Consider the following 15,410-nt stretch of genomic DNA (forward strand, 5'->3'; position numbering starts at 1 on the left):
AGACTTACAATGCCCATAGACAAGTAATAACAATAAAATACTTCATATTGTACACCTCTGGGATTTTTATCATCGCCCTCGCATGGGAATAGAGTTAGGGTTTCTCTGGTCAACTGTAAGTGATGCTCTGAAATGGAGACATCTAGAAACAACAGCAGAAAAGAAGTAATAGTCCCCACAAGCTTAAAGCACCACTCCAGCTGTTTTTTTTATTGCAGCGCTTAAGTGGTACAACTGATCTAAGTTTCCGGACTCTACAGTAGTATTATACTTAATTTGTGCTTTCTTCAGCTGTTCCCAACCCCACTCCGGTCCCATGCTGCCATCTTGACAGCGGCTGGTAAGTATATTACTAAGGGCAGGGAATTTAGATTAGTTGCACCACTGAAATATTGCACTGCGCTGCAATAAAAAAACAAACAAATGCTGGAGTGGTACTTTAAAAACCCCTTCACGACATGCGCCGTACTATTACTAGGCATGTCGTGTCTCCCCCTTTGATGTGGGCTCTGGCGGTGAGCCCACATCAAAGTCGCGACATGTCAGCTGTTTTGTACAGCTGACATGTGCGCGCAATAGCGGTGGGTGAAATCGCTATTCACCCGCTACTATTAACCTGTTAAATGCCGCTGTCAAATGCTGACAGCGGCATTTAACCGGCGCTTCCGGCCGCGCGGCCGGAAATGAGCACATCGCCGACCCACATCACATGATCGGGGTCGGCGATGTCTCAGGATGATAACCATAGAGGTCCTTTAGACCTCTATGGTTACTGATGCAGGCCTGCTGTGAGCGCCCCCCTGTGGTCGGCGCTGATAGCAAGCCTGCATTTTTACTACATAGCAGCGATCTGATGATCGCTGCTATGTAGCTGAGCCGATCGAGTTGTGCCAGCTTCTAGCCTCCCATGGAGGCTATTGAAGTATGGCAAAAGTAAAAAAAAATGTTTTTAAAAATATGAAAAAAAATAAAAAAAATATGAAAGTTTAAATCACCCCCCTTTGACCCCATCAAAAATAAAACAATAAAAAAAATCAAACCTACACATATTTGGTATTGCCGCATTCAGACTCGCCCGATCTATCAATAAAAAAAAGCATTAACCTGATTGCTAAATGGCATAGCGAGAAAAAAATTAAAAACGCCAGAATTATGTTTTTTGGTCGCCGTGACATTGCATTAAAATGCAATAACGGGCGATCAAAAGAACGTATCTGCACCAAAATGGTATCATTAAAAACACCAGCTCAGCACGCAAAAAATAAGCCCTCACCCAACCCCAGATCACGAAAAATGGAAACGCTATGGGTATCAGAAAATGGCGCTTTTTTATAGCAAAGTTTTGAATTTGTTCACCACTTAGATAAAAAATAACCTAGACATGCTAGGTGTCTATGAACTCGTAATGACCTGGAGAATCACAATGGTAGGTCAGTTTTAGCATTTAGTGAAGCTAGCAAAAAAGCCAAACAAAAAACAAGTGTGGGATTGCACTTTTTTTGCAATTTCACCGCACTTGGAATTTTTTCCCCGTTTTCTAGTACAAGACATGGTAAAACCAATGATGTCGTTCAAAAGTACAACTTGTCCCGCAAAAAATAATCAGTCACATGACCATATTGACGGAAAAATAAAAAAGTTATGGCTCTGGGAAGGAGGGGAGTGAAAAACGAAAACGCAAAAACGGAAAAGGGCCGCGTCTTGAAGGGGTTAAAGTGCTTAAACACATACAGAGGGTAAAAAAGTACTTAGTCAGCCACCAATTGTGCAAATTCTCCCACTTAAAAAGATGAGAGAGGCCTATAATTGATATCATAGGTAGACCACAACTATGAGAGTCAAAATGAGAAAACAAATCCAGAAAATCGCCTTGTCTGATTTTGCAAGATTTATTTAGCAAATTATTGTGCAAAATAAGTATTTGGTCATTAACAAAAGTTAATCTCAATATTTTGTCATATATCGTTTGTTGGCAATGACAGAGATCAAACGTTTTCTGTAAGTCTTCACAAGGTGGGCACACACTGTTGGTGGTATGTTGGCCCATTCCTCCAGGCAGATCTCCTCTAGAGCAGTGATGTTTTGGGCCTGTTTCTGGGCAACACGGACTTTCAACTCCCTACACAGGTTTTCTATGGGGTTGAGGTCTGGAGACTAGCTAGGCCACTCCAGGACCTTCATATGCTTCTTACGAAGCCACTACTTCATTGCCCTGGTGGTGTGTTTGGGATTATTATCATGTGGAAAAACCCATCCACGTTTCATCTTCAATGCCCTTGCTGATGGAAGGATGTTTTGCATTCAAAATCTCATGATACATGGCCCCATTCACTCTTTAATGTACACGGATCAGTCTTCCTGGTCCCTTTGCAGAGAAATAGCCCCAAAGCATGATGTTGCCACCCCCATGCTTTACAGTAGGTATGGTGCTCTTTGGATGCAACTCAGCATTCTGTCTCCTCCAAACACGACAAGTTTTTTTTTCTACCAAACAGTTCTACTTTGGTTTCAGCAGACCATATGACATTCTCCCAGTACTCTTCTCAATAATCCAAATGCTCTCTAGCAATCTTCAGACAGGCCTGGACATGTACTGGCTTAAGCAGGGGGACACGTCTGGCACTGCAGGATCTGAGTCCCTGGCGGCGTAGTGTGCAACTGATGGTAGCCTTTGTTACGATGGCCCCAGCTCTATGCAGGTCATTCACTAGGTCCTCCCGTGCGGTTCTGGGATTTTTGATCACCGTTCTTGTGATCATATTGACCCCACGGACTGAGATCTTGCATGGAGCCCCAGATCGAGGGAGATTATCATTGGTCTTGATTGTTCCATTTTCTTATGATTGCTCCCACAGTTGATTTCATCACACTAAGCTGCTTGCCTATTGCAGATTCAGTCTTCCCAGCCTGGTGCAGGGCTACAATTTTGTTTCTGGTGTCCTTAGACAGCTCTTTGGTGTTCACCATAGTGAAGTTTGGAGTGTGACTGTTTGAGGTTGTGGACAGGTGTCTTTTATACTGATAACAAGTTCAAACAGGTGCCATTACTACAGGTAATTAATGGAGGACAGAGGAGCCTCTTAAAGAAGTTACAGGTCTGTGAGAGCCAGAAATCTTGCATGTTTTTAGGTGGCCAAATACTTATTTTCCACAATAATTTGCAAAATAAATCTTGCAAAATCAGACAAGCTGATTTTCTGGATTTATTTTCTCATTTTGACTCTCATAGTTGTGGTCTACCCATGATGTCAATTACAGGCCTCTCTCATCTTTTTAAGTGGGTTAACTTGCACAATTGCAGGCTGACTAAATACTTTTTTCCCCACTGTACTACAATCAACAGTCTATGAATAGATCTGAATGCAACATCAGCATTAGGACACTCTAAAGGGAACCTTTCATGTGTTTTAACACTATCATCCTGCAGATATAGGGTTAAACTGCAAGTTAATTGTATTATGAAGGTGCCAGCCATGGTACTGAAAGCGCGGCACACAGGAAAAAATTACTTTTATTTCTCCAAAGAAGCTAACCAAACAGAGAGCATCAATTGTAAGCATACCCCCAGCCCTGACATTTTATACACAATAGAACATAGAACACGGATCAGGAGTTCAAAGACATTTTACACTTAATTTGAGAAAATCAACTTGTGCAGAAATTAATAGAGCAGCGACACATTTCCAAAAAGTTGAGATAAGGTTAACAAAAGGCTGGAAAAGTGGCCCTAATTAAAAAAAAAATTTAAAAAACAGCTAGAGGGTCAATTTCCAAGTTTTAAAGGGAATCTGTCACCTACTTTTTCGTATTTAAGCTTTGGCCACCGCCATCAGGGGCTTATCTGCAGCATGCTGTAATACTGTAGATAAGCCTCAGATGTAACCTGAAAGATAAGAAAAACAAGTTATATTATACTCACCTGGGGGGAGGTCCGGTGCGGTCCGGTCCGATGGGCATCGCGGTCCGGGTCCGGCGCCTCCCATCTTCATGCGATGAAGCCCTCTTCCTTGCTTCCTGTCGTGGCTCCTGCGCAGGCGTACTTTATTTGCTCTGTTGAGGGCAGCGCAAAGTACTGCAGTGCGCAGGCGCTGGGAAAGGTCCGAGAAGCCCAGCGCCTGGGCACTGCAGTACTTTGCGCTGCCCTCAACAGGGCAGATAAAGTACGCCTGCGCAGGAGCTGCGACAGGAAGCAAGGAAGAGGACATCATCGCATGAAGATAGGAGGCACCGGACCCGGACTGCGACACCCATTGGACCAGACCGCACCGGACCGCTCCCAGGTGAGTATAATATAACTTGTTTTTCTTATCTTTCAGGTTACATCGGGGGCTTATCTACAGCATTACAGAATACTGTAGATAGTCCTGAATGCTGCAGCCAGGATCATATTCCTCACCAACCGTTACACCGATGCCTCTACCTTGTGCCAGTCATTACACTGGTTACCCATCCACTCAAGAATCCAGTACAAAACTACTACCCTCATCCACAAAGCACTCTATGGCTCAGCACCACCCTACATCTCCTCTCTGGTCTCAGTCTACCACCCTACCCTTGCCCTCCGCTCCGCTAATGACCTCAGGTTAGCATCCTCAATAATCAGAACCTCCCATTCCCGTCTCCAAAACTTTACACGTGCTGCGCTGATTCTTTGGAATGCCCTACCTAGGTTAATACGATTAATCCCCAATCCCCACAGTTTTAAGCGTGCCCTAAAAACTCATTTGTTCAGATTGGCCTACCGCCTCAACGCATTAACCTAACTATCCCTGTGTGGCCCATTAAAAAAAAAACAACATAATCAGGTTCCTTGCAACATGTTCTCATACACTTTATGCAGTTAATAGCCCTCTGTGTCTGTACTGCTACATACTTAGGCTGTTAACTGGTTCATGCAGCTCTATATGAACACCTGAGCCTTACACTATGGCTGGTCCGAATAACTAAAGCAATTGTTACCATCCACCTCTCGTGTCTCCCCTTTTCCTCATAGTTTGTAAGCTTGCGAGCAGGGCCCTCATTCCTCTTGGTATCTATTTTGAACTGTGATTTCTGTTATGCTGTAATGTCTATTGTCTGTACAAGTCCCCTCTATAATTTGTAAAGCGCTGCGGAATATGTTGGCGCTATATAAATAAAATTATTATTATTATTATTAGATAAGCCAATAATGGTGGTGGCCAAAGATTATATACGAAAAAGTAGGTGACAGATTCCCTTTAAGTTACTTGACTGTGGATAAAATGAGCTTGCTGGAGAGGCAGAGTCTCTCAGAAGGAAAGCTGATCACAGGTTCACCAATGTCTAAAAATCATGGAGCTATCTCAGAAAAATGTCCCTCAAGGTAAGATTGCAAAGACTTTGAATATCTCACCATCTCAAGTACATAATATTATCAAAAGATTAAGAGATTTGATAAATTCATGTGCAAAAGAGACAAGGTTGAGGGTCAGTAATAGATGTCCATGATCTATGGACCCCCAGGCACCATCACATTAAGTACTGATATAATTTGGTTGTGCAAATCACTGCATGGGTTCAGGAATACTTCCAGAAATCATGGTCAGTTAACACAGCTCACTGTGCAACCCACAAATGCAAGTGATAGCTCCATTATTCAAAGAAGAATCTGTATAACATATTTTTTAGACTATAAGATGCACTTTTTTCCTCCAAAAATGTGGAGGAAAATGGGGGGTGCATCTTACAGTCTGGATGTATCTGCTCTGGCTGTGGTGGGGAGGTGGGGGAGCGGCAGAGGCTAGGCAGAGGGACACAGGAGGCAGGAGAAGGCTGCTGTGGCTAACACCTGTACCCTCTGCTAAAGAGAAATGACTATTCACTAAATTCCACACCCATGGGCGTGGAGGGCAGTGAATATTCATATCTCATTAATAGTCGACATGCTGTTATCCATAGCAGCCGGCTTCCTGCAGCTGCCGGGCGTTCGCATGTGCCTGCTACTTAGCAATGAATATTCACTGCTCTCCACTCCCATATGTGTGGAATGCAGTGAATATTCATTCCCTTTAGTAGTTGGCACACGTGAACGACCGGTGGCTGCAGGAAGCTGGCAGCTGCGGCTAACACTGTGCCCGCTATTAAGGCAATGAATATTCACTGACCCCTACGCACATAGTCCTGGTGTGGTGGGCAGCGAGTATTTTGTTAGTTTTCCTCGGCTTGTAAGCAGCGCACTGTGTCCCTGCCATGCACTGCTTACAAGTATAAATCAGCTGCTGGCAATGGAACAAGATGCTGCGAGAGAGCGCAGGAAGGTAAGTAGGATGGTTTATGGTTTTTTTTTAATGTTTTTCTGATGGGGCCATGAATACCAGGATGGCGAGGTGGGCCAATCATACAGGGAGAAGGATGGGGCCATGCATATCAGGACAGAGATGGGGGGCCTTTCATACCAGGAAAGTTATGTGGGGGACCAGGCTTACCAGGATAGGGATGAGGGGGCCATGTCTACCAGGCTAGAGATAAGTGAGACATGCCTACCAGGCTAGGGATAAGGGGGACATGCCTACCAGGCTATGGACGAAGGGAGAGTGCATACCAGGATAAGGATGATAGGGTCATACATGCTAGGATGGGTCATACATACTAGGAAGGGGATGAGAGGGTCACGCATGCCAGGATAGAGATCAGGGGGCCATGCATACTAGGATAGGGATGAGGGGGCAGTGTATACCAGGATAGGGATGAGGGGGCAGTGTATACCAGGATAGAAATGAGGGGGCAGTGCATACCAGGATAGAGATGAGGGGGCAGTGCATTCCAGGATGGGGATGAAGGGGCTGTGCATACAAGGATGGGGCTCAGGAGGCTGTGCATACCAGGATAGGGATGAGGGGGCCATGCATACCAGGAAAAATACGGAAAAAAAAAACAGATCAACACTGCCATCTTCTCTGTGTCAAAGATCACTTAAAATGTTATTTGGAAAAATGGAAAACTGTTTATAACATGGACAATAAACGCATCGCAGGCATGGACTGGCCGGCAGCTCTCCTGACCCAAGCTGTCACACTTGGGTCAGGAGAGCCGCCGGCCAGTCCGAGCATGGCAATACAATCGTCATCTGTGTTATACGTCCGTCTGACTGGACCCTGCAGCCTGAATGCGCCCTTAAGTTGCGAGTTGGACATATGTCTTACTAACTTTGTTTTTTTTTCCCTTTTGGATTATACCAACCACTGTTGACCGAAATTATTTAAAAGTTACTAGACTAAATGAGTGAATCAAATCCTTAGACCTTGGTCCAGCAGCAACTTTGACATGAGCCCTATGGACCTCCTCCTATCTATTCTGATTAGATTACCTGATGCAACTTTTGAAAGGAAACCTGTCATGTCATTTGTAGCATCTAAAGTGTCCCCAGTGTGGTGTTAGTTATGCAATGTGAAGTGAAGCTGTGAACTAAAACTAACTTCAGTGCGTACGTGCGGTGAGCCACTCGTCACATAGCATGCGTGGATTGCCAATGGACAATGCGCAATCACGGGTTAAAAATTACACATTGCGCAAGCGCGGCTCCTCCAATACACACTGTGTAAGCGCTGCAAAATAATAAAAACTGCGCACGCACAACATTTACAGTGATGTTGGCACTACGCCGGGAACAACCCTGACAGAACGCAATGAAGCGCACCCCTGTGATTAAACGAGCAAGTAATATATAAAAAAAGCATTTTATATAGTTGTAAGAACTACAGCGGCGACATTAATGGAAAAAATGTGTTAGTGATGCACATTGCATCACTATCACCGCACTCGGGAACACTTTCTATGCTACAAATGACATGACCGGTTTGCTTTAAAGGGAACCTGTCACCTGAATTTGGTGGGACCGGTTTTCAGTCATATGGGCGGAGTTTTCGGGTGTTTGATTCACCCTTTTCTTACCCGCTGGCTGCCATGCTGACCGCAATATTGGATTGAAGTTCATTCTATGTCCTCCGTAGTACACGCCTGCATGCTGGCCGCAATATTGGACTGAAGTTCATTCTATGTCCTCCGTAGTACACGCCTGCGCAAGGCAATCTTGCCTTGCACAGGCGTGTACTACGGAGGACATAGAATGAACTTCAATCCAATATTGCGGCCAGCATGCAGCCAGCGGGTAAGGAAAGGGTGAATCAAACACCCGAAAACTCTGCCCATATGACCGAAAACCGGTCCCGCCAAATTCAGGTGACAGGTTCCCTTTAAGTATTTGCCTTATAAACCATTTTAAAGGAAGGTTGCTGGTTCTATCATCCATATATTTTTCCATATGTGTTGCGTTACATTGTTACATACGATGGCTATTTTTTTGCGGGATGAGTTGTACTTTTGACACCATTCATTTTACCACAATCTACTAATAAAATGGCAAAACCAAGTTCAAATTTACAAAAAAAAAACAACAAAATGCAATTGACTGTTTTTAGGAAATAATTTATAGAGGATACAGTGGATGGCAAAAATGACCTGGCAATATGATTCTTCTCATCAGTACGATTATGTTGATACCAAATATCCATTTTTTCTATTTTCACAGTAAAAGAAAAAACAAAACAAAAAATATTAATTTTGTAAAAAAAAATTAAAAAAAATAATAAAAGTTTTCTTGTGTCGCTGTTTTCTGAGACCCGAAACATTTACATTTTTCTTACCAATAGCACTGCGCAATGGTTTATTTGTTTGTGGGGCGTCAACTATTAGATGCAAAAGACTGATGTTACCCATTCCGGCCCATTTTATTAAGATGGGTCATAATACAGTTAAGTCCATCTATATTTGGACAGAACAACATTTTTCTAATTTTGGTTATAGACATTACCACAATGAATTTTAAACAAAACAATTCAGATGCAGTTGAAGCTCAGACTTTCAGCTTTCATTTGAGGGTAGCCACATTAAAATTGGATGAAGGGTTTAGGAGTTTCAGCTCCTTAAAGGGACTCTGTCACCTGAATTTGGCGGGACTGGTTTTGGGTCATATGGGTGGAGTTTTCGGGTGTTTGATTCACCCTTTCCTTACCCGCTGGCTGCATGCTGGCTGCAATATTGGATTGAAGTTCATTCTCTGTTCTCCATAGTACACGCCTGCGCAAAGCAATCTTGCCTTGTGCAGGCGTGTACTATAGAGGACAGAGAATGAACTTCAATCCAATATTGCAGCCAGCATGCAGCCAGCGGGTAAAGAAAGGGTGAATCAAACACCCGAAAACTCCGCCCATATGACCCAAAACCAGTCCCGCCAAATTCAGGTGACAGGTTCCCTTTAACATGTGCCACCCTGTTTTTAAAGGGACCAAAAGTAATTGGACAATTGACTATTTCATTGACTATTGACTATTTCATGGACAGGTGTGGGCAATCCCTTCGTTATGTCACTATTAATTAAGCAGATAAAAGACCTGGAGTTGATTTGAGGTGTGGTGCTTGCATTTGGAAAGTTTTGCTGTGAAGTAAACATGCCGTCAAAGGAGCTCTCCATGCAGGTGAAACAAGCCATCCTTAGGCTGCAAAAACAGAAAAAACCCATCCGAGAAATTGCTACAATATTAGGAGTGGCAAAATTTACAGTTTGGTACATCCTGAGAAAGAAATAAAGAAAGCACTGGTGAACTCATCAATGCAAAAAGACCTGGGCGCCCAAGGAAGACAACAGTGGTGGATAATCGCAGAATAATCTCCATGGTGAAGAGAAACCCCTTCACAACAGCAAACCAAGTGAACAACACTCTCCAGGAGGTAGGCGTATCAATATCCAAATCTACCATAAAGAGAAGACTGCATGAAAGTAAATACAGAGGGTTCACTGCACGGTGCAGCCACTCATAAGCATCAAGAATAAAAAGGCTAGACTGGACATTGCTAAAAACATCTAAAAAAGCCAGCACAGTTCTGGAATAACATTCTTTGGACAGATGAAACCAAGATCAACCTCTACCAGAATGATGGAAAGAGAAAAGTATGGCAAAGGTGTGGTACAGCTCATGATCCAAAGCATACCACATCATCTGTGAAACACAGCGGAGGCAGTGTGATGGCTTGGGCATGCATGGCTGCCAGTGGCACTGGGTCACTAGTGTTTATTGATGATGTGACACAGGATGGAAGCAGCCGAATGAATTCTGAAGTATTCAGAGACATATTGTGTGCTCAGGTCCAGCCAAATGCAGCCAAACTGATTGGTCGTCATTTCATACTACAGATGGACAATGACCCAAAACATAAAGCCAAAGCAACCCAGGAGTTTATTAAAGCAAAGAAATGGAATATTCTTGAATGGCCAAGTCAGTCACCTGATCTCAACCCAAATGAGCATGCATTTCACTTGTTAAAGACTAAACTTCAGACAGAAAGGCCCACAAACAAACAGCAACTGAAAACCACTGCAGTGAAGGCCTGGCAGAGCATCAAAAAGGAGGAATCACAGCGTCTGGTGATGTCCATGAGTTCCAGACTTCAGGCAGTCATTGCCAACAAAGGGTTTTCAACCAAGTACTAGAAATGAACATTTTATTTAAAATTAATGAATCTGTCCAATTACTTTTGGTCCCTTTAAAAACAGGGTGGCACATGTTAAGGAGCTGAAACTCCTAAACCCTTCATCCAATTTTAATGTGGATACCCTCAAATGAAAGCTGAAAGTCTGAACTTCAACTGCATCTGAATTGTTTTGTTTAAAATTCATTGTGGTAATGTCTATAACCAAAATTAGAAGAATGTTGTCTCTGTCCAAATATATATGGACCTAACTGTATATCCCAGCTGAAGTATCAAGTAATTGAGCATGTCCCATTGTCAAGATGGGGGGATGATAGAATCAGGAGATTAAAACTAAGGGAGGCATATTGGATATATGCATTGCAGACCCTGGAACCGTGGGGTCTCAATAGAAAATACGAGGTTACTCGTTTATAATGACTTATGATGACTCACTATGATATGTTTTTATTTACAGATATATAAATATATTAATATTCCTCTTTTCTTATTATAGGTCACCTAATGAGCCTGGCAATGCCTTCGTCTTTATTATCCCTTTTCTCCTTCTTTCCCGCCCCTCCTTTTTTCCCCTCCCCCCTTTTTTTCCCCTCCTTTTTTTCCCCCTTTTTTCTCTCCTTTTTCGCCTCAATTTCTGTTTTTGGTAGTCACGTATAGCGATGGAATCCCCTTTCTGACACACGCACGGAGTTATTAATAATATACCTCTTGGCTACATACGGCGGTGGAATTTTCGTGCTGCCAGCTATAAGGCAATTGTTTTGTTTTTGTGCTCCTCGGCTTTTTCCGGACTTATTTGTTAGCGCATACGCACTTCCTTCATCTTTGCGTCTGCGCACTTCACTTTCTTCCTCACGCTCGTCTTTTTCGGGCAGTATTCGGCTGCTTTTGATCACGTGACGCACCCGGAAGTGAGCAGCGGGAGAGCGACGATGATGCCTTAAAAAGGCTTCCTCCAGCAAAACGTGCACTTCTCATCACACCGGAACTGGTGCACATCGTAGATGCCGATTCTTCTACTTACAGGTACAGTGTCTGGTGGTTTTGTCAACAGGGTTGTGGCTGATGGGTTTATAATATATCTTATCACTATTCTCTGGTACCTATCTCCGACGAGTGGTGTTCGGTCTTCTCCCTTTTCATTGATTAGCTAATCTTATTTTCCTTTTTCTTTGTGCCTTTGATAAATTTCCGTTTTATTATACTGGCTTGCCACCAGGATAAATTTATTTTGGTTCTAGTGAATTCACAAGCAAGTTTGTTATATTTCTTTTTGTAGTCTTTTGTTGTATATATAACAATGTGGTTATCATTTGATGGGCTTATATACTCTGTATATTTATGTATTTATTTAGAAAATACCCTTGAAAAAGGCCAGAAGTAGGCCGAAACGTTGGGAACGTTTTTTTCTGTTATCATTATTGGCTGTGGATTCCAATAATAAAGATTTTTTTGTTTCTCATGAATGAGTGCTTGAGGTTACTTCTATATATGTTTGTGGGGAGAGACATTGTTTTAATTGATATAATTTTGGGTTAGACTTAAAGGGACACTGTCACCTGAATTTGGAGGGAACAATCTTCATCCATGGAGGCGGGGTTTTTGGGTGTTTGATTCACCCTTTCCTTACCCGCTGGCTGCAAGCTGGCTGCAATATTGGATTGAAGTTCATTCTCTGTCCTCCATAGTACATGCCTGCACAAGGTAAGATTGCCTTGTGCAGGTATGTACTACGGAGGACAGAGAATTAACTTCAATCCAATATTGCAGCCAGCATGCAGCCAGCGGGTAAGGAAAGGGTGAATCAAACACCCCAAAACCCCGCCTCCATGGCTGAAGATTGTTCCCTCCAAATTCAGGTGACAGTGTCCCTTTAAGTTGACTGCATAATAGTACAGAACAATATAGACAAGATGTCTGCATGGGCAATAATATGCAGTAGACGTTTAATGTTTAATGTAATAATTCATGTAGGCCACAGTAATCGTGTAATCGTATTGATGGATATACATTCAATGGAAAAATACTCAGGACTACAGAACAGGAGAAGGTTATTTTAGTTACAAGTATTGCTTTCACATTGTGTTATGTGCCCACGTTGGGGCATATGTTCGAAATCCCCTGCAAAACAGGGTCCATCCAGACACGCTTGCAGAAGAAGTCATAGCATGTGTTGATGACATCATAGCGAATGTCCACTCTATCGTGCATCATTTTTGGGAATGTACGACTACAGAAGATGGACACTCAGACGTAGTAGACTGCATCTGAGCGCCCACAGCATGCAGGCATACACTCCCAATAAAATTGCATGGCAGAGCCCAGACAGAGACACAGAATGCAATGTCCTTATCCCAACGGAGATCACTAGGTAATAAAACAAAAATCTTTGAAAACATGAAATATTTTAAAATAAAAAAATGACGGCAAAAAAAAAATATTGAACGCTCAGGGCCCATGGTGAATGTCACATCTGTGTAATCTGAGTGTATATTGGGCGGAAACTGTATGCTACATTTTTAAAGGATTTGGACACGATTTGTTTTTTTGTTTCTTACTACTAAAATGCATTTAAAAAGGGGTTTAATACTTTTCTAATAATGAATGACATTGTGTGTTATACCATAATCTATAATTGATTGATAAAGGTTAAACTTGATGGACCCAGGTCTGTTTCTACCTATAACTTTTGTTCTTTAGTTTGGGGAATGATCTTTCATGTCAAAATGCCTTAGACAAAATTCCTAAAATATAAAAGCCCTCCGACTCATCAAGACTGGAGTTTTGTACAACAGTCTTGATTACACCAAATATAAATATCACAGAAAAGCAAAAAGCTGTGTCCAATGTTAAATCCTCAATACCATCCTGAGTGAAAATAACACACAGATAGTTGAAAGTATATAATATCACAGAACATACATTTTAATATACTTCAAACATTTATTGTTAAAACAAGTCAAGAACAACCGAAATAAGTATTAAAGGACATTTTAGTGACAAGTTGTCGTCATCTAAAAAACACATTAATCCTAAGCCACACACACAGATAAATATATTAACTCTACAACTGAACAGCTATAATGATCTCCCATTTCAAGGACACAACACAAATGTAAAAGAAAAACTAAAAAACACAGGTCAATGACAATATAAAGCATCAGATGGAGAATCCATCACTATCCTGATACTATAATGGTTCTGAATAAATCTTGTTGGTTTTATACTGACTACGGGATTGAAATGAGTCACGTAAAAACTAATTGCAAAATGAATCTAACACAAATGTGAGAACAGCATAAAAATAAAAATGATGCTACCAAAGGACAAACATCTCAGAGCCAAACTCGAACCATTGATCATAAAACGGACGGAGTTGGTTACGACATAGTAGTTCTGTAAACCTTATCGATCTTTACCTGTAAAGTAGCATTTAATTATGCAAATCCTTGAAACATTTCCTCTCCAAAAAAATTAAGAGCATTTACATACCTGGTAATTGTGGAAAAGTAAATATAGCACAAAACATGGATATGTAAAGCATTGGAGACCATTTACAAATAATGGAATGGCGCCTACTTGTCAATATTTAAGACATTTAATTCAGAAGGTTGTAATAGGAATTGTTACAAGAAGTCGTCAGATTCAGTCATCATTACTATTTCGTCTGTATTATTATTTGAATCATTCTATACACAGACATTAAAGCTCGCCCATCGCCCCCCAAACTTCAGACATGATCGTTAGGCTTTACAGACAGAATACAATCAGCTATGAGAGTCCTGATATACTGCAATCCGGCATCTGACACAAATTAAAGGAGCATGTAGGAGCATTGTTAAATTCCAGGATGATACCAGATTACCACAACCTATGATTGCAGGCTGACTTATTCCAACATGCATCAATGGCAGACAGAGTAATCACTCCCCCCACCCCACAAGACAAAGCAGCAGTGCCATACCCCAACACCACACATTCCAGCACAGGCAGCACCCCCTCCTGGCATCTCTATGGCTGCCATGGTACATGGGATCTATGGTTTGGATGTGTCTGTTGCTTTTTGTTGTAGATGCAGAAAGGTGGGCTATATAAATGTCTAAAGATGATGGAATACATGATTGCTGCTGTGCATGTGCATGAGAGCCCCACACTATGATGGAGTCCTGATCCTGGGGTGTGATACATTGTAACCCAGCTGGGATTACCTTAGCAACCAGAGAATCCGCTTCTCCTCCTCCTTCTCCAGCTGCTTCCTTCTGCTTTCTCTCCTTTTTTATTTTTCCTCTATCACAGGCTGATGGAAGCTCGGTGCATGGTTCCACTGACACTTGGGGAGCAGCCCCAATACCTGTTCAGTCCAAGGAAGGTGGTGGGAAGGCAGCCTGAGGGTCCCCCGGAGACAGGTCCATCCCTATGAGTGCACAAGAGCTGCTGAGGATGGATGGGAATAAACAGGACAAGCAGCTTCCCACCTCCTCCTCCTCCTCCTCTCGCTGGCAAGATGCTGCAGTAGCTACAGCGCCCTCTGCTGGAGAACTGTGCAAAGAGACGCCGCGGAAGCGCGCCTGTGATAACATTCATGACGCCGGGAACGCGCTTACACAGGAGGAATAAGTGGCAGATGCAAGTGATGCCTGAAGTGTCCACGCAATATGCTCCTGTCAGGACCTCAGCAGACGGGTGTATATGAGGTAGAATGACGTCAGCAGACGGGTGTATATGAGGTAAAATGATGTCAGCAGACAGGTGTATATGAGGTAAATGACGTCAGCAGACGGGTGTATATGAGGTAGAAAGATGACGACAAACGGGTGTATTGTATATGAGGTAGAATGACGTCGGCAGATGGGGGTATATGAGGTAGAATGACATCAGCAGACGGGTGTATATGAGGTAGAATA

At 42.5% G+C, this 15,410-nt stretch overlaps 1 protein-coding gene across 4 annotated transcripts in view; it reads right to left on the bottom strand.

The window, feature by feature from the left end:
* RGS6 (regulator of G protein signaling 6) overlaps positions 1-15,020 on the bottom strand; it is a 696,740-nt gene extending 681,720 nt beyond the window's left edge. Inside the window, exon 1 of one of the 4 annotated variants that reach the window (XM_069731343.1) lies at positions 14,715-15,020. The gene's annotated coding sequence lies outside the window, so the exon portion shown is untranslated. The remainder of the gene's footprint in view (positions 1-14,714) is intronic. The other 3 variants (XM_069731326.1, XM_069731352.1, XM_069731334.1) reach the window with 3 other exon arrangements.
* Between the last annotated feature and the right edge of the window lie 390 nt (positions 15,021-15,410).

This window comes from Ranitomeya imitator, chromosome 1 (assembly GCF_032444005.1).
Source record: "Ranitomeya imitator isolate aRanImi1 chromosome 1, aRanImi1.pri, whole genome shotgun sequence".
Taxonomy (NCBI): domain Eukaryota; kingdom Metazoa; phylum Chordata; class Amphibia; order Anura; family Dendrobatidae; genus Ranitomeya; species Ranitomeya imitator.